A 25,073-nucleotide genomic window follows, 5' to 3' on the forward strand; every position below is an offset into this window, starting at 1 on the left:
GTTGTAGAGTAGCGAAAAGAAAGGTTAGCTTGTTAGCGCCATATCGTCGGGTTGTGTGTGCACGGCGCGCGGAATGTTTTGAGGGTTAAAACGCTCCGTCGGCATTCCCCCTCCGCCCCGTTAGTAAATTAAGCATTTGCGGAATTAATTCTAGCTTGTTGGGTTTGTGTTGCGACCTCCATCTCCAAGGCCCTCTCGTATGCTTCTGTTTGAAAATGTTCTGGGCAAACATTTCGAGATGACCCAATAATTTTCGAGTCGGTGTTAAGAAATGCGAGCGTCTAAGACAAAAAATCAACCTTTTGCTGACATCCCAAGGTCAGCTAGGATAATTGCGTTAGAATGAAGCATAATAGGTCGTAATTTATGCTGTTAGCACTTGTTTTTTGCCCCGAAGCCGAAATTCTTGTTTTTAGGCAGGTTTCTTGTTCTTAGTTCTCGGTTTCCGCCACATCACACAAGTATAAAATGACTAAAACTCTCGTGATGTTGATTCCCTCGACAAATCGAAAGTCGAAGGTGTAACAAAGCGATAGCGATGCGCGATGTGCAACCCGTCTCCAAGGACATCCGAGAAGAAATGAACTAATCGCTCTTTGCTGTCGGAATTGTCGAAATCGCCTGGAATGTCGGAGCGTTTTCCGCGCTTATCGATCGTGTAACGTCGTTAAGTGCCGTGCGCGCGCGGTTCGTTCGACTTCCTTAATTATTGCCGAGCCTCTTGGGCCCGAGCGAGGCGAAACCTCCAAACAGCTCCGCTGATAATTCACAATTCGCGTAATTCGAGTACCGTCGAGCGCCGAAGAAGTCACAAAGGAGCCGAAAATCCAGCAATCAGCCAGACAAAAGGTACGCAACCAAAAATGCAGCCAACAAAGAAACAACAACAATAGCAAAATGGCGACGATTAACAATGTGAATAGTTCATCGAGTGAATCTTCTAATGAAGGTTTTAACCTTTATGTAAGAGAATAAGACCAAGAATGACATTTGGGGGGGTCGAACTTTAATTTTTGATGTGGACAAACGCTCCACTAACTCAACATCAAACAAAATGGCGCAGATTATCGCCATGAATAGTGTCTAGTCTAATGAATGTAACCGTTATAGTGAATAATTTCGTAGGATGACTCTAAATGCGAGGTTAACTTGTAATTGCTTTTGTCTTTTTGTGTTCATCGGCACCGAATCTCGGCTCAAAGTGCGCGCGCCGTGTTTTATTACAGTTGGCTGAATTTGTTTAGTGGGAACGCGATTTTGCCCTCTTTGCCATGGGCACGACGCGATACTAATGAATATTCTAGAAAATTCTATACAGCGTGTTAGGAAATCAATCAAGATTTAAGAAATTCAATCAAACCGAAAATAATCTCTACTTCAATAGATATTATTCTCAAGTTGTGTAGCTAATAAAAGATATGTCAAGTTGGAGTATGATTGAAAATGGCGTGATTCGTATGTTTTTCGTATTTTGGAAAGTCCCGGTGTTGCCGGCGTTGCCAGAATAGACAAAGAAGACGCTTCGAGGACGGCGAACGACGGCGTCATTTCATTTATTATGCAGCGCACTTTCGCCCGACGCACGCCGAACAATAAGAAACAGGAACAATGAGACTTGACTCGGCTCGCTCACGCCGCCTCCACCGCCGACGCCGCCAGTTTCCAAGTGTGCGAATGACGAAAGTGCACCGTACCGAAACGCGCGCGCACGCTTTTTCATCCGCGCAAACAAAACAAAGAGACGCGACACAGCGACTTACACACCCGCCCCCGGTGAGTAAAGTACAAGAACTAAGTATACGGCGGAGCAAGTGGAAAGTCGCGCCTTCAACTCGTTAACGACGAACGACGAAACGAAAAACTCACGCACACTAGAATGAAGTGCAAACAAACAGGACGAGATACAGCGCAACAACGAAAAGTTGATACACTGTTCGAAAAGTTACGGCAATGGCTCAAACTCGACCGAATTTCCATAGATTCTGTCTTCGCACACACTATTAGCGTTTTTGTTCGACGTAATTAGCGTTTATTAACGCGCGTCTCGCCGCCGCGGCGCGAATTACCGAAGAGCCGTTAAAAAGTTTTTAACGCGCGCGTAATTATCTGCAGGACACATCAGCGCGCGGAGGACGCAGATCGCGTTAATTGATAATAGTTCTTTGTAGTTTGCACACAGTGCGAGAACGAGGTGCAATTTCAGCGGGGATATTATTTCACGCCGATAAAGTATACTCTGGGAAAAAATATAGCGCACAAGCTCGTAAAAAAACTAACTACTTTTGTCGTTAAACGCTTTCCATCGTCGCTTTCGAACGATTTTTTACGACTAAATGAGTTTAAATAAACGCAAGTATTATATGTGAGGAATGACGGTCTGAAAGTGAGAAACCAGAACGTCGCGTATTTTTGGTATAAAAATTACAGCGAAATTTGCAGTTTAAAGGTTTTTGTAAGGTTTTGAACTCGCCTTGGCATTTTTTAGACAATTTAGACCTTTATGCTGGTGTGTATCTTGTGCAGACATCTAGCCCCCTTTGACATGCGTTAGTCCTCTCCACGAAAAGGGAAAATCCTTTCGCCACAACCGCCGCAGCCGTCACCTTCACGCATATACGCATGCCGGGCGCGTACGCGCAATTTATACCCCCGCACGCAACCGCGCCCCGGAGAAATATGCGCGAGTTGATATTAATGCGTTCCACTTTCGGAAAGACCACACCACACATACCACACCACTCATGCATACACATGAATGTGTCATTTGCCGTAAAAATGCTCGCTTACACACAAAGCTGTTATAAATATTTCGCAAACAAAAAATATTTTACTTTCTCCCTTTTGTCAACGCAAATTTTAAACATGTGTAATTTTGCGAATGTGTTGAAAGGTCCTGGGGATAAAAAGGCAGGACAATAAACTAATATTGGCGCGCGTTGCGTTTAACTTTTACGGCCAAGTTTTTATTTTATCTGCGCACATCGCTTTGTATCGCTATATTTTGTATAAATTTATATTTCCCGAGCGTGTGTCTCTTTGAATGCGAAATATTTTACGTGCATACCGCTCCGGGTTGGTAATAGCTGGGCCATCAGAGTTTGTTTTACTTTACATTTTTTCTCTTTTTTTACTTTTCACTTCTTTGTGTTGTGCCGCGACGCGGCATTCGCTTTTAATAGGAAGGAAAAGTTTAATATATTTTATGCGCGCGCGCGCGCTCGGGGGTGGCCGAGTTTGAGTGGCGTGGCGTGGGTTTTGTTAAGTTTTTAATTTTGTGGTCGGACGCGCGACGCCCGAGATGAGTGGAGGGCATTAGAGCTCTCTTGGATAGTAGTAAACCAACAATGGGAATTATTTTTACTTTAATTTTACAACACAAACAAAAACACAAAGTCGCAATATATTAAAAGTTAGGTTAATTTTAAATAAACTAAAAATTCAAAACTTCAATTTTATTACTTGATTTAGAAAGTTATTAATGGTTTGACTGTGATGAAATGTGTGAAACTTTTTGACACTTGAGAACTTTGATACATGAATAATTTTTTGGTATTTTAGCAACAACAAAAAAACTTTCTGAATTTAACATTTACCTAATTTGCGCCGCGGCGTCGGCTCATAATAAAGTTTTTCGCTTTGCAACGTCGCCCCCGGAGGCAGAGCGCTGGAATAATCATCGTTGCTGGCGGCTGCCATTTTTTCTACTAGTTTTTAGCATTTAGCGTTGACGTTCACAATTTTCACGTTTTACATTCCACTTATTCATACTTTAACACCTTCGTTTTACGTTCAGACGCGTACGAAATAAATATTATTACAATGGGAGCTGTAAAACTAAAAACTACCGACGAGACGAGCAAATTTCCACATAAAAACAACAATCATTTATAATTTTTAATGTTTAGTGCTTTGCCGTTTGTGTGTGGGGGGTTTTTATTGCGCGTGCTTTGCGTATATCGCGACGAATTCTCTTTTATTATAATATTTTATCAACAGCGCATCATATGCATCTAATTTATTTTCATATAATTTATTACAGCTAAAAACTTTTCAATTATGATTATGTATAAATTTTCCAAATTAATAACCCTAAACCTGTTTATGGTACTTTATTCCTCCTCGGAGATCAATAAATGAAATTGTTAACTTTTCATTTATACTGTGTTACCTCCTCTATACTGTTATTCATTTGCCTTCTCGTGTTTTGTATACGTGTGTGGGTGTGAGCTGTGTATGTTGTTATTCTTGTGGGGGGTTGGCTTGTTGACTTGTCGCGGCAAACAAGCACGCGCGCCCGAGTAGCCGAGTATAATGGGAAAATGCGAGTTTATAAAAGTTTGAGCACCCGAAAACAACGCAGCGAACAGTCTTATGAACCGAAGTGAAGCGCAGTGCTCACACTGAACGAAATAAATTTCCCAGTTGGGGGGAATAGCCGATAGAGGGGATAAACAAACATTTTGTTTTATTAAATCTGCTTTGATCTAATCAAAATAGAAAAAAGAGTTCTCCACGTAAAAATTATATTTTTATGTTTTTTAATGAAAAATATTAAACACAAATCAATATCTCTGATTTCAAAAAAAAATCTTTGCTTTTGATAAGGATATAAGTTGGGAGATGTGTGGTTTAATTTTTGTTTGATTATTTAATCTCATCGTAATATTCTCGTAATGCATACTCTCACATTGTGTTTACGAAAGGTTTACACCGGACTGTACGGGCACTATAGCATTATCGGCGCATAAAGCTTCAATCAGAAAATCCCTTTTGTCATATTCGCCGGCTTCAGGCGCGGGGATTAGTTTTTCCGGTAAATTTATTGTGGGCTTTGCGCTAATTGAAGCCGCAAATGCGCTGCGTAAACGAACCCCTTTCCAAACCGCCCCACACGCAAAACCAACGTGCTTGTATGAGAGAGAATATGTGTATGTTGCGGAAGCTGCTGAAGGGAAAGACCTCCTCGGGTGGACGGACTCACAAGTCCAGGTCCAGGAGCGCGCTCGTGCATTTCGTATTCCCTGTGTGCATGGAATATGCGAGGAACGGACATATTAAAAGCCGGGACGTTAGCCGGCGTTAACAAATTTATAGGCTCGTGTATTAAAGGGCAAGCGAAACGCTAAGCGCGTTGGTAAACATAGCAGATTTTTTGATAACCGATGCCGAACAATGCGATTTTTTAAGATTTTCGGTTATATTATGTATTCAGAACAAAACACACATTAAATTTATATTATACTCACCTATTGGCGCTACCTGTGACACAAATTAGACTACCAAATTATTCGGACACAATTAGGAGATATTCGTAATTTAAGAACAGGACAAAAAAGAAAAAAGCACTTTTAGTCATGTTTTTGGTCTTTATATCCCACGAAATTAAATTGTTTTAAATTCTTATCTAATTCAGAATTTTTCAATCTCTTATAACTTTCCGTTGGTCGCTATCGTTTTTAGTTTAAAAGATATGCACTATTCAAGTTTATTGACTTACATATGTCAAGAACATTGATTTTTCTTTGTTTATTTGGTTATATTGCAATTACTCGTAATTGCAATTGTATTGTTGAGTCTCATTCGGTGTACCGTAGCAGGGTGGCGGTGAAAGTGACTCCTATTCAGGACACCGTACAATGTCAGCGGTAGAAGTGACTCGTGTTCAGGGCACCGTACGAGGGTAGCGGCAGATGTGACTCGTGTTCAGGGCACCGTACGAGGGTAGCGGTAGATGTGACTCGTGTTCAGGGCACCGTACAAGGGCAGCGGTAGAAGTGACTCGTATTCAGTCACCTTACGAGGCTAGCGGTAGAAGTGACTCGATTCAGGGCACCTTACGAGGCTAGTGGTAGAAGTGACTCGATTCAAGGCACCTTACGAGGCTAGCGGTAGAAGTGACTCGTGTTCAGGGCACCTTGCAAGGCTAGCGGTAGAAGTGACTCGATTCAGGGCACCTTACGAGGCTAGCAGTAGAAGTGACTCGATTCAGGGCACCGTACAAGGGCTGCGGTAGAAGTAACTGGTGATCAGGGCACCGTACGTGGGTAGCGGTAGATGTGACTCGTGTTCAGGGCACCGTACGTGGGTAACGGTTGAAGTGACTCGTGTTCAGGGCACCTTGCAAGGCTAGCGGTAGAAGTGACTCGATTCAAGGCACCTTACGAGGCTACCGGTAGAAGTGACTCGATTCAGGGCACCTTACGAGGCTAGCAGTAAAAGTGACTCGATTCAGGGCACCGTACAAGGGCTGCGGTAGAAGTAACTGGTGATCAGGGCACCGTACGTGGGTAGCGGTAGATGTGACTCGTGTTCAGGGCATCGTACGTGGGTAACGGTTGAAGTGACTCGTGTTCAGGGTACCGTACCACGGCAGCGGTAGACGTGACTTGTGTTCAGGGCACCGTACGTGAATGATTGTATAGCTGACTCCTATTTGCCCATTTTTTCTTATGAATTGAAATTTCATCTTTTATATATGCATTTTAATTAGCTTTTCTTATAGAAAATTTTCCGTAGATTTGAAATCTGTTCCTATATATCTTTTTTAGTTTACGAGATATTCGCGATTGAAAAAAAATGCCAAAAATTGACACGTTTTTTACCTTGTGCTATTGGAAATATTATTATTTTATATTTTTATCTTATAGAGAATTTTCCAATTAATTATTGATTATAATAGTGTAAATTGTGGGACTTGAATCTGCCGCATTCATAGATGGCACTAGGATGCACTAAAAATCATAAAATCGAGTTATACGGCTTATTTTTATATTTATCCCCAAACGTGGGCCCGAGAATAGTTGTATATACATGCTGTTATCTGCGATTAGATGTAAACAACGTTTCTAACGCATGTGTCCCGCGCGCTGTCTCCTAGCATCGCATCAACTTGCTGCATATAGCGAAGTCTAGTTTAGTTTACATCACAGGTAATGTACCTATTGCAAATTCGCGCACAAAGTCGCGTGCCTTCGACGAGCCGTCTTTGCGCACCTCTTGCTTTCTTATCATATACTGTCCCGTCGTTGTTTACGCAGTTTCGGCATGCACTACCGGTGGATTGCATCCAGTTTCGTGCCGGTCGCTGGTTAATCCAGTCGTGCTTTATATCGTTTATTCGGACTTCAATATTCTAAATTTGTGTTATACTCGAAGATCAATCGACTATTTATTTGTACTTTGCGACTATAGTAATTTGTTTAATGTTCGGAAATGCAGGTTTTTCATCGCGTTTGTTATGTATTTTACAAGTCATAACATTCTTCACTCGGCGTTGTGTTTGGTGTCGGTTTCTAAATTAATCGTATAGGGGAGGGTGGGGCAAAGTGGGCCCCAAAAGCGAAAAAAGGGAATTTGTTTACTTTTTTTTACTCGTTACACTATTTTTTACATCCTTGTTCAGTATTCAATATTAATAAGACTTGTCTATCAAAATAAAAAAAATCAGAATATGGGGCAAAGTGGGCCCCCACTCATAAAAATTAGGCTCTTACCTTTGTATCAATTTTTTGCTTATATTATTTTCTTTTGTTATTTCTTACTTCGAATTTGTTGTGGATAAGTTGTTCTTGCAACTTCATCTTATATATCAAAAATTTTAGGGGGCCCACTTTGACCCTCAATTTTTTAAGCCTCCTGAATTTCAGGGGGCCCACTTTGCCCCCAGGGGCCCACTTTGCCCCCCCTTCCCCTATATATCGCCCTCATGTTCATTCCCATTATTAAGAAAAATGAATCAGGCTCGTGTATGTATTTTTTTAACTAAACAGCACATATTGTTTATTTTGTGTTGATTGTTAATTATAAGATAATTCAATTGTATACAATATTTTTGTTTTAATTTATGTTCTCGTTTAGTTACAGCACTCGTTGTGGCTGGCAGTCCGATAAGCTGTAAACTGGTAAGTTAATAATTCAATTATATTTTTCGGTTAAATTTACATTTGCTGTTTATAAACAAATTCTCTATTTATCACGTACTGCCTACCTGCAGGGCCAATGAGTGGGAGGGGGTCAACTGGGGTAAATTCCCGGCCCGGCGGGTCGCTCTTAAATCGCAAAAACAAAACAAAATTGCTAAATTTTTTGCTGGGGCCCGCGGATTTTCTCCGGGGCCTGCGCTAGCTCTCGACGGTCCTGCTATTGCCTACCATCGAAGGCTTGTTTTATAATTTTAATGTAAATATGCTAATAATTAATATTAATTAATTAATATTTGCGTCATTATTAGTTAAATGTACATATTTACATAAATTAAACTACTATCCCTAAGTAGCTTAAGCGATGCAAATCAATACGCACCTCGTTGAAATTTAAATTATACTGATATTATTTATATATTATAAATTTTGCCGAATTACAAAAGAAAACACATGTTTTGGATGTTTGGCTTAATTAGCCGAAAATCTGGCACAAAGTTTAATTTTACCACAGCAAGCAATTTGTTGCGAACCCATGTTGTAACAGTATACGCAAATTGTAATTAATTAATGCGGAAGTTTCAAACTTACATCAATATTCCCAGAAATTTACAGGAGTAGAATTAATATTTGTTTATATAAAATAATACGGTGCTATTTTTGGATTATTTACGTGTGAATCATGGTAGAAACGGAAACATCACGTTTGACACGTCAAACTTTGCATAATTTGACTTGCACACATGCGTTGCACAGATGCACGTAGGACAAGATGGCGTCGACGCTCACATACATGTCTTATTTTAACGCTGCAAAAGGCAAGAATCACTTTACTTCGGTAGTACTTGTACGTACAGGCTGTGTGAAGGAATTTCTAATTTGATAAGTACTGCGCTTCCAGCAACTGCACCGCTGAGAGTGTGAAATAATTCGATTTGTAAGGGTGTAAAATTACAACTGACTGGCATTTACAAGATACAACTAGTTCAAAGTGGGTAATCAAGATGTCAAAGTAGAAATTGGGCTCATATTAACCTAACCAAACTTTTCAACTCTGCTTTCTGTAAATTTTGTTTCATTATTTAGCAATTTTCCAATATTCCGATATTCAAACCGCATAAACTTGTGAGATTTTGATACGCGGGCGTTTCTGTGAGTGCACTGAGAATTGCGGTTAAAGTTAGGTTAGAATTGGTGTTGGATAGCTGCAGATAGCGGTGGAATACAGCGCAAAGTTCGAGTGTAGTTTTTCCACCTCATTGCGCACTCGTGTGGTGTGGTGGTTGCATATATAAGTTGCATTCGCAACTTTCACGGTTTTACAACTCTCGAAATCGACGTGCGGTAGCGCAAAATTGAACAAGTGAAAAGTTACCCAATGAAAAACACGTCAACAAATCGAATAATCACTAATCGGATTTAATTTTGTAGGTTGTAGGTATATAAACAAAACAATGTGTAGATATTTTTTCCTGTTTTACGCCGAATTTAACATCGGGTGTGTGTATTTTCCGCTCAATTCACTTTTCTTTCAAATAAAGCATTCTTAAATTCCGCGTATCTGTACGCTGTTCGCTGCGATAAAGTTTCTGCGCTCACGGAATGAAAACGAAGTTTTATTGCACTCTTCGCTGCCGGGGATTCGGTGCATCCGCGATTCGATGCGGAATGCGCGCGAAGTGATGGAATTCAGTCGTGACACCAGCAAACCCCCCATTACACATTGCCGTGTATGTAGTGTATGTGCGCCGAGTTGCATTGGTTGTAAGATTGAGTATCTGTCGACCTAATAAAAAACGGGCTTGGGCCAACCCTAAAAGAATCGAAACAGTTATAAAAACAAAACTGAAAGAAATATTTTTAGGTTTTGTTCAAAGCCAACCTCACTTGAAAATATTCGCAGCATAAAAACTATATAAAGCGTCCGAATGGTGAATTGAGAGCGTGAAAACTCGCATTTTTCCAGCTTGATGAACTCGTTGGTTGACGTTGGATATAAAGATGTCATTTCTACGCGCATTACCCGTGTCACATCGGCGCGCATGTTAAATAAGCACTTGAAAACGCAAACGCACTCGTTTTGGTGGTTGTCATCCAACCACCACCCCTGTATACATACACGGTTGACATGTGAGTAGACACTGGCACATTGACTGCATTTCATCGCGTCGTGTGTGTAGTTCATTAATTCGTACTTGTGCATTGTGAATGATGAAAATATTAAATGTTGTGTTTGAGTTTTTTTGTGGGATGAAGAGCGTGAGGTTTTTAATTTAATAATCTTCCAAAATTTCGGGCGAGCCTCGCTTAAAAATTAAATATTAATTTTTTCGTTTCGTGTTTGAGTTTGAGTTGGAGTTTGCGTTTTTCCGACACTCGTTCTCGAGCTGTGCACACCACTTTACCCGCTTTTATTATAATTAATTTTGGATTTTTTCCTCTGGGACATGCCTGCCCCGATGGCGTGATGAGGGATTAGACTATTGACTTTGGTTTGTTTGCTGGCGTCGGACGGTTTGCACAAGTGTGGAGACGAGAAAAAATATATATAAAAACCATGTTAAGCAATGGTGGAGGGAAAAGTGTAGAGTCGAGAGTCGAAAATGGGAGAGAAGAAATAAAGGGGATAATTTCGGATTACCCAACGGCACGGCACGCATATTTCTCGACTTCTGGTCGCTCCTCGACTTTTCGCACACGAGCGAACAGGATTCGAGCATACGCCCCGGCGAAAATTTCGAGGAAACAAAATGTGAAAGAGACACGCGCGAAACTTTCGTAGGAAAACTAGCGGGGGCGAAAAAAGGAAAGAGTGCGCACCGATGCCGCATAATAGAAAACGGAAGTGTATGATGAACGCCAACTGAAGACTCCTGCTAGCTGTGCTATGGAGTGGGTGGTTATGGGCTGCGGGGACGAGTAGAGGGGAGGTGGAAACGCCGCGTGCGGAAAACCGAGATTGATCCCGAGCGACCGCGTCCGAGGCGGATTTTCACGCGGGGATGCACACGGCCGTACGCACGTTCTCACCCATGTTGCCAGGCACGATTTCAGAAATTACGCTTCAGTCCAAACTTCAAAAAGTGCCATCCAAAGCGTCGGAATGCGGCGGAATGAGTTTATTCGCCATTCGCAATCATTTTTATCATTGGCGATAACAATAAAACGCGGCCGCGCCCTGCCTCGATAAAATGCATAATTAATCGACGCCTCACAAAATCCCACAAGGGGGAAATAAAATAAATGAAAATGAGCAAAAAGGCTAATGCAAAAAGTCGTCAACGATGAAATTCATAGAAACCGACATTTTAGGGTTAATATCAAGTAAAACAAACTGCGAATAGTGTAGAAAAGTGAAGAACCGTTGAATCTCAAGGACTGACTCCGTGAATCGAAAGCCGTAAGTTGAGTACCACCTCCGCGCGGCCGGGAAGCTGAAAAGCGATTATTCCAAGTTCTATAGCAATAATTCATCAACGCGGGCAATTTATCTGCAAGTCAATTTATTCACCAGGCAATTCATCTATAAGCCAGCTCTCGGGAGGTTGGAAGATCTAGTGTGGCCTGACACCACAACCAGAGCTCCCACTCTCTAAAGCACTAGCGAGGAGGAATGAGAAGGTGGGAAGTCGTAATTTCATGGAATGTCAGCGAACTGACTGAGAGATATCAATACCAACATCTTGAAATGGTCCCAGAGCACAAACAAGAAGAACTGAAGAAATAATTTCTGCGATAGTTCTTATTAAATTAGGAAGTAAAAGAGAAGGTTGGATTGGATAAACTCAAACGTAAGCAAGATGAAGCTTTATGCGAATGAAATTAAACTTAAAACTATACAATTTGCCTGATTCGTAAGCATTGCAGACAGATAGCATAATCACATTAAGTTCTGTGTCGTTCCTCGCTTACTCTTCGCCCGGTGGCCTGATTTTGCTTCATCTCTAGACGCCTCTAGTTGGTTTCTTAGTCATGTCGAGAGTTGGTCTTGAAGTTGGAAAACTTCTGTTCGTATACTTCGTACACCTCGCACCCTTTGTTAGCTTCCTACGTTTTGTTTCAACTTTGAGAGCATCTGAAGGAATTCAATTCTTCTCCACGCTTTATTTCACAGGCGCTAATGGTGTAAGTACAAGTACCTGGATCTGGATTTGGTAACTTGTTGGAAAGTCATTTTGAAAGTCGGAAAATTGAAATTTTTTGTTTGCGAAAGTTTTTTTTTGTTAGGTGTATAATTAAACCGTTTGAGGTATTTTATAGTAGGAGCACGGAAACGGTTATATTCGAGTCACAATAATGTGCGGAATATTTTGCTATTTTCGAAACCGTTGTTCCGATCTTCGAACGCGATCTCTGAACATCTGAGCATACGGAGTTTACGAAAGTTTTGACATTGTTTCTACGCTTAAGGAGGACTAACTATTTCCAACTAAGGACATAAATTTGATTCTATAAAGTGCACCAGGATTAAAGTCTCCAATCAAGGCATCTCAGATCTAAGTTGAATTGTCTGCGAAAGCAATATTCTCGTAATATTTTTTCTTATTTCTCTAGAAACTATTTGTTGCAAATAAGCAAAATTTACTAAACAATTTCTTTGATATCGAATTAAGCTAGAATTGTGTTTGGTTTATACACCAAGCAAATCCAATTAAAGCCAGGATCGCAAGCAACGCTCCGGTCCAATGGTATTACTCCGAAATGCTGAAACGGTCATCGAATTATAATTAACATTAATATTAACCGAATGGCATTAGATTCGATTTCCGTGCTGAAACTGCGAAACAATAACGATGTGAGTTTCCAATTCGTGCGATTCACATAATGGCGATAATAATACACCGGATTGGCGCATCAAGTGTGCTCCACAGCAAAACACACCGCGTGGACAGCCATGGCAAACATAATTTGCTCAAATTTACAGCGGAAACCGCCAGAAATATGATATTCACTCTCTGAGTCTTTGTTCAAATGACAAGCGTTTTAGTTGTGGGCCTAATGAGAAATGCAAAATAAATGTCCAATTTCACTGGAAAACTTCAAGCCGATCCTCTAACCTCAAAGCGAGCCTACACACACGAGCGGCTCGGTTTCGATTGAAACATTAAAACAATGCATAAAACAATGGCCGGAATTCTGGTCGTGTTGAAGCGTTTGTACAAATCCAGACTTCCGAGTGGAGGATCGCCAAACCCTATTATTAAATATGCATGCGTGTGTGCGCGCTACGTGTGCAAAGTGTGTTGCCTACGATACGGACGGGTAGGTTAGCTATCCACTTGCACGCTCAAGTTTGGAAGCAGCTTCGGTCGGATGCTTCGAGCAAAATGCTATTATAATATCCACTCTCTGGTCAGATAGCGGGTAGCGGCGGACAAAAGCGGCGCTTGAGAGTGTCCTGAGTGTGTTGTCCACATTGTCTGCGCACGGCTCCGTGGCGTTGGTACTGCCTGGGAGGCGGGTGGATGTACGAGGATGAAGTTTTCAGCATGCGAGGGCGTGTACATTGCACAAGCGGATTATGTTGGATCTTTACGCGCCTCGTTTTCCTTTCCGTCCTCTTTTCGTCATTTGCTTATGTCGAGAATGTGCTGTGTGGATAATTAGAGTTAACTCACATGCGAAAAAAACAAGGATTTTTTTATATACCTAAACATCTTTGCATAGTTTATGAATTGAGTTAATTTAATTGCTTAATTATTAATTACGAGTGGGGCGACTAATTACGAATGGTGTGATTACCTACGTGCTACGTGGCAAATTGACTTGGCACGTGAAAACTATTGAAATCTCACTTTCTGTGTTATTCTCTACGCAACCTAACAAGCAAGTTGTGGTTAGGTTAGGCAACCAAATGTACAGATAAATGTGATGGTGGTCATGTAACTTAATGCGGCTTGGCCGTGATGTTGAAGGGTAATGCGGTTTGAATTTACGGCCGCGTTGAGTTCACACACAGAGAAAACTCGATAATGCATAACGTAATTATATTTGACATCGATATTTATAACCTCACGCGAATACCGGACGCGGATATGTGTGATTTATTTGAAATTTAAAACGTGCAGGTTTATAATTGCATTCAATTAACATTTCACCTAAATACCTGCAGGATTTACTTACATTCTGATTATTTTTGAACAAAGTTTAAATTGAAACTAATATTAAATTGATTAAATAAAAGCATTGCTTGTAAATTGTAGGAAATACCAGTAGAAAATGTTAAATGAATTCGGAGGATACGATTGCAGCGTTTTAACAAAAGTCACTGTCGGTGAAGAAAGATTTGTCCTTGGCGAAGTGAATGCAATTGAATTTACCGTCGAGTTGACTTGCAACTCGTCTCCACCAGCACGCGCGACGAAAGAAATAATGCAACCAGCAACGGGGTTGTAAATTGCTTTCTTGCTTTCTGTATTCACTTGCTCAAACTTGTACGTTGTGCTTTTTCCACACTTGCTCACTTGCACTAACTCCACTGACTTATGATTGCAACCAACGCAGAAAGTTCATTAAATTTTGAACTTCAACTACTCAATCTTTAGTTCGCGAGCGTAATTCTGAACAATATCAATATTATCCGGAGACGATTTCGATTTATTGAAATGAAAGTTTGTTTCATTACACGCGAAAATCAATTTTCAACCTGTTTTACACGCTATTTGTTTTTATTTGTTGGTTATGTATCTTTCATGCTAAATTAAAATTGCTACGTAAAATTTTAACTTTTTAGTTTGAGTCGCACATTTTTCGAGTAATATTCTATAAGAGGAAAATTTGCAGGTAAAATAAGTTTTAATTTGCAGTCTCATTCGCGTGATATAATTACCTACTTGCCTAGTAAAACTCGCTGCAATGAATTTCAGCAAAAATTAAAGTTTCAATTTAAACTTTAATTAATACGTAATTAATTTACAATGTCCCCATGTTTCTGCTTGGCCTTTTCGCCAATGAAAATTAAATACCACTAGTTAACGAAGTACTTAATATTTAAGTAGGTAACAGAAGTAAGTCTTTTTTAAACTAAAGTTTTATACGTTTTTACTTTATGAAATACATTTAGCTGAGTAATTTATAATCGGCAACTCCAACGTTTCTAGAACATTGCCAACGGTGGTATCTGATAATACCTCAAATAATGCATTAATAAAATTAATTAAGAAACTTTGCTCGCGGCTATAAGCATTATGATATGATATTAATATTCAGAGAATATTATAATTTTCTGAAGAAATATTTTATTTTCGTTTATAAAAACATGATTCATATTGACTTTAATTTGTCGCAATAAATTGTCAATAAAATTTGTTTGTTTAGTGTTACCAAAAACACTCACTTACATAATCTCTCAAAACAAACCGCAACAAATGACAAACACACAATTATCTAGGTACACAAACCGCCCCCTTGCTCCTTTACAACCCGATGGCTATCGCCCGCGCACGCGTTCAATCTGATCGGGTCGCCTCGGGCAATATTTGTTATTAACTTCCATTTACCATCCGCGGTTAGTTTTGATAGAGTGCGCTCGACTATCCACAGCACAACTCTACAACAAACCACCACATCCAACATCCAACAACGCTCGGGTTAGCTCGTGTCATCCGAGCGATCGCAAATCGGGATTTGGTCCGCTTATTTGTTTGTGTTTGTCTCGAGGGCGGCAGCGGCGGCGGCGGCGGCGAGTGCGCTCCGAATACGCTCGAAATCGTCCTTTCGAGTTTAATCTTGCTCGCCGGTCCCGACGCTCGGGGACGCCATTTTCGGCGCTGTTTATGTTCATAAACAGCGTCCATAGCGAGAAATGAGAAATGAAGGACGCAAGATGTGGACACCGAAGAGATGTGAGGGATGCGTGCGGTGATGGTAGTGGTGTTGAGTACCACCAGAGTCACAAGTTTGGTGTTTTATTAGGTCCGGCGGTGGCGGCAATGTGTGTCATGGCGGTGGTTGTTATTTATCGTTCGAATTGCACTCGCAAACCTGCTCGTTGCGCGTTTGGATGTAGTTTACTTGTAATTAACTTTACTCGGGGAGTTTCCTTCGCCGCCGCCACCGCCGGGACGCCCGTTGTTGTGCTGTTTATTTAATTTAAACGCGCCTTGTTTACGAGAAATGTTTGTTGGGCCCGGCGAGACAATGCGTTTATAACCTGTCATCTTGGAGGCAAATGGAAGCGGGGGACACGAAACAAAACACAAAACAGACCCGCGCAGAAAGTTTCAGACAAAAACAAAGTTATGTTTGTTATCAGCGAAAAATTAACTTTGTTATAGATACAAAAATTAGGACTTAAAAATAGCGCAGACGACGGTAAAATCAATTTTTATCAATTACATTTTTTCCATTCATTTTTTTGCGAACCTCTCGCCACTTCAATTGACTTGAATAGCTTTTACTGTTTTTGTGCAATTCCCAAAGCGCACTTTGGTTCCCTTTCTCTCGTTATGCAACCCTTTCTGCGCTTTCTGTAAATGTACCATATTGTGCAGCAACCGGCAAAAACATGACCGAGAAAAATTGACAGAGAACGCAGAGTGCAATTGGAAATCGCCGAACCGATAGACCACACACATTACGCCAACTATACACACCCGACACCTAACCTGAAAAAGTAGATGGCGCTCTAGTGCGCCACTGGCCGTCGGCGCATTTTCCGCAATGAAACTAATTGTTTGCGCTCGCTTTGAGAATGTACGTTTTTTCAATGCGGAAATGAACAGAAAAATGAGAAAAAAAACTTTTCACCGGACATTCACTATGTTGCAATCACACAAAATATTCATTGGAAATGTATCTTTTATTTTCTAATTAAAAAGAATGCATTGCTAGTTTGCATTTTTATTTAATTTGCATTAAATATTACTTAAAATGCATCTAAGGTGTAATTAGTGCATGTAATCGCAGAGCTTATAAAAAATATCGCGCGTTTAATTAATTTCAATTACGTAGTTTGTTGATTTACGATTGCGAGCGCTAATCTGAAACAAACTAATTGCATTTTTGTTCGTTTTATTTGCATGTGCATGCACGTGTGTACAAAATCGAGCGCGCGGGGCTTTAATGCAAACGACGCTTTAATGACCGCGCACGCGCTCCGACAATGATATATTTTAATTGTAAATTACTCTATTCATACGTGAAGCAATAAATTCAAACAAACATTTCGGACATGACGAAAAATCTATTCAATTGACCAATCAATACACATAGATACCGAAAAAAGTGTAATTTGTTGCATGCATTGGACTGTACTAATTATTTACGAAATAGGAAACGTATTTTAATGACTATTTCCTGGTGTAACCACATTCCACGCTTGTGTCTCGTGAATTGTGTATTTAATTCCCTAACAAACAACTAAACGATTGCCGCTGGGTCAACCGCACGCCATCAAGGCCCCCAACAACAAATGTTGCGCTCGACGATGACTAATGAGTTTGCGTGATGTCGCCGACGACGCCATCGTCAACCGCCGCCCAAGAATGCTCTGGTGAAGAAAAACTCGCCGCGACTTTGCCATATTGTCTCGGCGTGTGCGTGTTTGGCCCCCCGCGTCTACCCCACTTGTACGTATTTGTGGCTTATGAAATTACAAATTATTTTCGTCGCCGTATGCGTGTTAATGGTAATAAATAACTTGTAATTAGTTAACTTTGTTAGCCGCATGATAAATCATTCTTTTGACTAGACTTGAATGTAACTTGAATCGCTTTATTTGGGGGATGGAAATTATTAAGCTATTTATTACGTCGGCGGCGGCAATCGATGACTCGGCGGAAGAAAAAAGTCATTGTATCGCGTTTACACGCGTTTCGCGTGAGTTGAATTTCTTAAGAAGGGTGGTTGGTTTGTGGTGTGGGGATTGTGCCATCGCTTTGAGTTCTTTTATTAGTCAATAATATTATTCTTGCGTGCTGACGCGATCTGAATACGTCTACTTCGGTAGTGGTAATCTCTAATCCATATCAAAGGAATGTTTAATATGATACTAAATAAGCAAACACAACTAAAAATAGCATAGAAATACATTTTTAAAATGAAAATTCAAAACTGAACTTTTTAGTTAAATCCCAATATAAACTTAATTAAATCCTTCTAAATTGTTAGTTAGTCGTGTCCATCGCAATTTTGGTAAAGTTACCCACTTTATTGTCCATGTTTTCGCACTCGGTTGCAATTCAAACAGGCCCTCGCGACAACTAGGGGTAGTTAGCCGACGACAACGAGGTGGGCCTAATTTTCTTCAATTTAGCGTACGCGTGCATGCGTGTGCGTACGTGTAGCGTGTAAGCGTTATTCCATCGCGGGTGCGAATTAACCCTCGCCGACGAGGAGAAGATACGGGAGTTTTCGGCAAATTCGGAAATTCGAAAGTTTCAGGGTTGGTTAGGGGCGGCCAGGGAGATTGTTTAGACTTTTATAGTGAAGTTGGCTTCCGCTTTGTTGCGTTGTTATGCAACACGTGTGGCAAAACGTCCTCCACCCGCAAGTTTTATTAGTTTTCAATGGGGATCGCTTGCGATAATCAAGAGAAACTTGGCAAAAATTGGGTTATTATACCTATATCAATCCTTGTCAACAGTACATGACATTTATTTGATAAACATACTGAAATATTAAGCTTACAAAAGGTTATCTTCCCTGCATACATTAAGACGTATGTTGGGTTGCATATAAAATATGTTACCTGTGCATTTTATTGATTTGATTGTCCTATGTTTTTAAGATAGCGAAGACAAGGTTGTAAAGATTTGTTTTGGTGTTCTATGAATTTAGTGTGCAATTAGGCATCAGTTTTATGTGCTGGCAAATGTTATATTTTATTTATTTGTTTGCGTATGACGTTCGATCGCCGCTCCCCGTTGGATAGTATGCGCACAAATAGGATTTACCTGTTTAATTATTCATTAATTATACGTATTTGCATTTGCGACACATCCACATTATAGTGATAGGTGGCGGCACCATCATACAGAACGAAGTCGTAAAATTATTTAAACACCACTCGTAAATTTTAATTACGGAACACGAAAACTCGAAAAGCGGATTGCAAATTGCTAATAGTAAATTGTGAATGTCGGAGTCTAATATATTATATATAACGGCAGGTGTAATACTCGTAGATATAATAATTATAGCGTTTACGGTTTTACTGTTAGCATAATGCGTAATGCGTGCGTAATATTTACTGCGTAATGAGTAATTTGTAATTAGAATTAGAGTTTACGTTTTATTTTGTGCTATCAGGCGGCGATTGGTGTCGGGGGTGGTGTGCACCAGGTGGTCGGCTAATTGCCGCCGATCGGGGTGCTCGCGCGCGTTATTCCGATGCGTGCGCCCGAGGATTATGCGGGCCGACTCATTAATATTCAAGCTAGGTGTTTGTTAATCCAGACGGAAAACAAAAACAAGTGCGAATCAATGTGCAAAATGCATGCGCATTAACATAAAGTAGTTTTTCAGTGATGAGAGGTGTGTGAAAGGTTTTAATTTATTCATGACGTATTAAATTTTGCCTAATAAACCCTTATTCGCTAATATTATTTAGTTTGAATATAATTTAGGAATATCTGTATTTTTAAATATGACGTTGTTTTGAAAAAAAAAAACGAGTGTTTTCCAGTTGCGCGAGCGCATTCTTTGTGCGGACAATTTAGTTTTACGTCTTGATAGAAGTAAGCGCTCTGTTGACTTACATAATAAAAGGTTTATTGTGGTAATAAAACCGCGTCGCGCAAATCCCCAATCAGAAGATTTCATAGAGAGGCGCGCCTGCGACGAATGCGGGTCGGTCGAGACACGCTACGACCGAAAAGAGCGTCGTCATATTTTCCGATAAAAACCGAGAACACGACCTGCACATTTTCAAAGAGAACAAATGAAAGAATTCGCGCCGCGCCGCGATGGGGAAATGACGAAGTGCCAAAGTGTCGAACTGTCGCACTGCATTCGCCGCTGAATAAAATGCCGTTAAAAAGTTTTTTAAAGCTCGTCGATCCGTGATGGAACACTCAAAATTATTTCATTCTTTTTGCCATAATCTGATACAGCTCAAAAATTTCAAACAGCAAGTTTTAAGAGCTTTTCTAGCATTGCGGATTAAAAATTTAGCTTGATTTATGTGTTGTTTGTTTGTAAAATACTCTTGTTAACTTGTATAATGTTTAATTAATGAATCCCAGCACGTTTCTAGTTAATTATTTCCCTCCGATTCGGTTGGCCGGCCACAAAACAAAACTCGTATTTCGCATTCGGCATACTTAACTATGCAACCCGCCGAACGTTCATCCTCTCGACACATGTTCGACTGGTTGCGTGCCTAAATATTCAACGAATTCAACGATTTCAACGATGCCACCGATTCCAACGACCTTCTCCCCTTATCATTCCCGTTTTCTTCCGCATGAAAGAAGAGAAGGATCCTCCACGCCTATTGCCACCACCTTTCGTTCACCAACTCACCCCATAAATGCGTTATAATAAGATAGAAATCAAATGGCATCTTAAATGGTTTCGCTTTGTCGGTCGCCGTAAATTTCACAATTTGTTTGCGAATTTCCGCCTCAACATTTTCGGACTCATTCACAAACCAATTGCCCCGTCCATACCTTTAGACTTAGCCGTAGACTTAAATAGAATCAGATTTCCATTCGGGAGATAAACTTTACGTTTTGTTCGATTTTGGTTTGGACCACGTTTCATCCAAGTTTGGTCCAAGCATTGTGGTACCTTTTCAAGGGGGTGGTGGCGGTTGTGTCGTCTCTCCTGGGATAATCTACGTCCTTTCCCGGCGTGGCGCTGCAGAAGGATCGTAGTATCGCAGCGACTCGGGATCTTACATAACTTAAGAGTTGAGAGCGGATGCGCTCACGGGTGTTAAGAGATTTCCAGGGAAAAACGACCAATGTGAGACAGCAGAGAAAAGTTTTTATAAAACTTGAACGTTTTATATTTCAAAATTATTATTAGATTCACCCTCAATATTTTGGAAGTGTGTACTTGCGGAAAATACCTATTAATGTCTCACTTGTAAATACATTAACATATTATCACGGAAACCTTATAGTGATTAAGTTGTTTCGTAACGTGTTGGTTGTCTCCTCGATTAGATTCAAGATAGACAACACACTCTACGCAACACACTTGTAATGCTGTAATGCATGTAAATGTACTCAAAGTTGCCTATCACACGCACACGTGATAAGATTAGGTTAAGTAGTTCGTGTTTACCACACCTACATAATGACAAGATCAGAGTACTAACATTTTGATTATGGCCCCGCTGTTTACCTGCATAATTTTCCTGCGAGCGATTCCGTCGGCAAAACAACCACCATGCATTGATCTATGTAAGCATCCGACTCCCTAGACTTCCGGTCCGGCACGGCAATGACCAAGGCGTAAATCTGCCAAATATCCGTTACAGAATATCAGTATTGAACATTATCACTTTGATCACGGCTCACTGATTTTCTTAACACTATTGTTAATTCTATTTTTGTTTACAAATTTTAGCACCAAAATTATTCACACTTTTCAAAATTTAATTTACCATTTTTTACCAATTTAATATTAAAAATACAGTTAATAATTTTTTGAGTTTTGGTTAGAGGTTAGATATTTTTGCTTTTCCAGTTTTTGAACTCACGAGTTATCGTTACGCGTCACACGGTGAGTTGTGAGCTCCGAAATAAAAGTTTTGATTGAGTGACACACAACTCTCTTGGCCTAAAAACCTGCTTCCTTTTCCTGGTTCTGTTTTTGGTCCAGATCCAAGAAACATCCACAAATCCAAAGCAAACGCGAACCCACCAAAATCCAATGTTACTCCTAGATCGCACCAATTCACATCGAAATTATTTCGTTTTTTACACGTTGTGTTTCACCAGCCTGTGGGAATAATTTCCTTTTGATGAGATGTTTTGGGGGGCGTAGATTTTTTTCCACACACGCACTCGATGCTCTCGTGTACCGTCCACCGGCGCGAGGGCTGCGTGGCCCACCTTTCGCGAGATCGTCTCGACGCGCGTGCACCTACTGCCCCGGGATCGACGCCCGACGTCGCGGCCGCCCGCAGCACTGAGCGTTTCGTGGGGCGGCCGCGCCGCGCGCTGCCTGCCGTGCCCGTTTCGGCGCAAAAATCGTTACTGTTTGCGCAAGGACACTGCGAGCGCGCCGCCACTATGCTGCTGCTATCGTCGGCGATACCGCCTCACGCGCGCGAGTTCATTCCTTTTCCGGATGCCGATGAGAGAACATGTCGTCTTCACGTTCTAACCTGTAAAGTAGGTATTTTATTACATTTTTTATAGCGAGTGTGGAAATAATTTACGGTGATAAATTTATAAAATTGAAAATAATATTTTCAATTACAAATTTATTCATTAATTCTTTCATAAATTTATAATTTTTTGTTTAGTCCATGCAGTAAATTAATTCAGTTTCAAACTTTTTTCAGGTTTTTATGTATGAAACCTGAAACAAGCAAATGTTTTTAATTAAAAACTTAATAATTAGTTTTGCCCACTAGGTCGTATTGGGTTTTAATTTCTCTTTTGGCATATTTTATGTTTTTATTACAATTCTTTCATTCTTTTTTTATTTACATTTATATTTATACTAAAAATGTGTTGCAATTTCCGGCGTCTTCATGATGATTTCCACTTCCCGTTCGGTGTTCCGCCGCCACAAACGAGTATCATCGCGAGCGCGTCGCTATTTCACCGCTTTTTTTATTGTATAGTGTTCTCTGAATGCTCTGAAATAGTGGAGAATGCAGGCAGTCGGCGGTCTAAAAAAAGTCGCAAACAAACAAGAGAATTTACATTTTGCGGACATTAATCAGTCGCGCCTCGCCCCTCGTAAAAATGATGGAAACAATTCCGTTTGGTCGCGGGCGTTTAAAAAGTTATGTAGATTTTATTGCCGAGCGACTTTTCCGGCGTCGCGCCTTCGAACTTCGTTCGCGCAGGAACTATCAACTGGCGGCAATGTTGCAGAAATGTATCCAATCTTTCTAACAACATGTTTAACTTGTTTCTGTTGCATAAAAATGTCGAGATTTATTGGTGATAAACCAAACACCCTAAAAACCAAGATAGTTTTAGAACAGATTTTCTACATCAGAGACAACGATTATACGGTGTTATAAATTAGATTTATTTAAATAATTAATATTTTGGTACTTATTTTTGACTTTTTAGCAGATTCTAAAGTATTTTTTATTGCTCCTGGCTTTCATTTCAATTCTGATTCATGTATGTTACGTTTACAAGCTCTTGTAATTATCTGTCGTAGTTCAGCATACATTGCAACCCCAAAAATAATACGATCACCTAATAATTATGCAATTAACGACCGCAGCACCAATTGCACTTAATACCAAACGGAATTATCTCCCGTCAAACAAACATAGGTCCCAATATTCCATCGATCACACGACCTGCTGAGGCCGCTGCTGCCTGCACATTGTAATAACATTATGCATCAATAATAAATAGCACGCAATGAGTATGCATATTGTCGGGAGCATTTTGGACGCAAGGCTTGTCCGCTCGTCCGTTGCCGCAACAATCCGCAGCTTAGCGGTGCCCCTTAATCCCTGGAAATGTTTATAATTCAGGGCGTGTGTGCGCCTGATGGAGGTGGTCCTCTAGGGGGAAAAACGCCCGATGGATTTCGGGGGTGGCATTAATGTTGTTTATAACGCCGCCGCCGAAGCTCGAGACCCGGTTGTGCGTCTGGCGGCAGTCCGAATCGGCCGGTGCCATCCATAACAACCCATCATCTCGGTTCTTAATTAAATTACCACTATTTTAATAAAATTCACCGCTTGACCGCCCCCTTGCGTTCACATAAACTTCGGACGCACGCTTTGTGCAATCGGCGCTGGAACCTAACATGATTTCGAATTTTGAGGCATCCGGAAAATACGAAATGTAGTAGTTTCTGCTGCCGTCCGGGGAGTTAGAACCAAGGGAAAACATTGGTAGTGTCATGCTAAAGATTAATTAAACTTCAAATGGTGAAATCTTCATATTAGAAAACTAATAGAAAACTTAGAAAACTTGATATGAATCATAGAAAAATGATAAAAATTGTAGTGCTAAAAAGCAAAAAGAAGCTACAAGTAGTAATTTAGCTATACATGAATTCAATTTTTCTTCCAAGATTTTTATGGTGGGCACATATGTTGTTAAACCGAGCTTGGTGGGATAAAAACGTAAAAAATAAAATCTAATGGCACATTGAGCCGGGCGCGATTAGCTCTGAGTGAAGTTGAGTGCATTCGATTTCTTTTGTTGTGAATTGTCAGTGCGATATGAACATGCATAGTTTAGAATTTCTGCCAGGTTTCCTTTGTAGGTTTATATGATTATGAATTTATCAACAATTGCTTTACTACAACAATTTGTGTAACATTGTATATTTTAAATGATTTCAGGAATTAAAATGGATATCGATATGGCTATCAAATTATCAAAGAAATTACTTGTGTGTAGCTGACATAATTGATGTGGCTCCTGCATTTATAAAACAACGTCGCCGCAGTACACAAGAATGCATATTCTACCTATATGCGTATTCTACCTTGCATATCCCTGCGATACTCTACGTCATCTGGCCAAAATCGTAGTTCCTATCCTTTGAATTTTGATGGAAATAGACAAGAAACTGCACATTCAGAGGTATGCTACCGGAAACAACTTACTACATATTATCTGTCGAATTCGTGCGTTTGAATAATAAAAATAGTTTTGTAATATTTATTTATAAACTTTACGTGAATATTGGATTCACAATGGATTACGTATTCACAAATGAAAGTAATAAAATAAAAATAGTGTTATTAAACGTATATGCGTGAGCCGGGCCGATGAGAGAGAGGGTCAACTCGGATAAATTCCCCGGGGCCCGGCTGATCGCTCTTAAACCGCAAACACAAAAAAATTTTGCAAAAATACATAATTAGGAGATATTCGCAATTCAAAAAAAGAGCAAAAAAAGAAAAATTGTACTTTTAGTCATTCTAATGATCTAATGCAGAATTTTCCATTCTTTCATAAGTTTCAATCCGATGCTCGCTATTGCTTTTTGTTTGAAAGAAATGCACTATTATAATTTATTAACTCGAATATGAAAGAACGTTGA

The 25,073-nt window shown here is 40.2% G+C and overlaps 1 protein-coding gene and 1 long non-coding RNA gene across 3 annotated transcripts in view; one reads left to right on the forward strand and one right to left on the reverse strand.

Moving 5' to 3' along the window:
- LOC135795317 (neuroligin-4, Y-linked-like) overlaps nt 1-21,954 on the reverse strand; it is a 141,767-nt gene extending 119,813 nt beyond the window's left edge. The window contains exon 1 of one of the 2 annotated variants that reach the window (XM_065306953.1): nt 21,213-21,954. The gene's annotated coding sequence lies outside the window, so the exon portion shown is untranslated. Of the gene's footprint in view, nt 1-21,186 lie in introns of both variants that reach the window. The other variant, XM_065306954.1, reaches the window with a different exon arrangement.
- Nucleotides 1-25,073, forward strand: part of LOC135795318 (uncharacterized) — a 32,955-nt gene that overhangs the window by 4,916 nt on the left and 2,966 nt on the right. Inside the window, exons 2-3 of the long non-coding RNA XR_010549062.1 lie at nt 7,858-7,901; nt 24,367-24,610. This is a non-coding gene — a long non-coding RNA (uncharacterized lncRNA). The remainder of the gene's footprint in view (nt 1-7,857; nt 7,902-24,366; nt 24,611-25,073) is intronic.

This window comes from Atheta coriaria, unplaced genomic scaffold (assembly GCF_025399875.1).
Source record: "Atheta coriaria isolate IRGN ID8LTWV9N9 unplaced genomic scaffold, Caltech_Dcor_3.1 hic_scaffold_7_pilon, whole genome shotgun sequence".
Taxonomy (NCBI): Eukaryota; Metazoa; Arthropoda; class Insecta; order Coleoptera; family Staphylinidae; genus Dalotia; species Dalotia coriaria.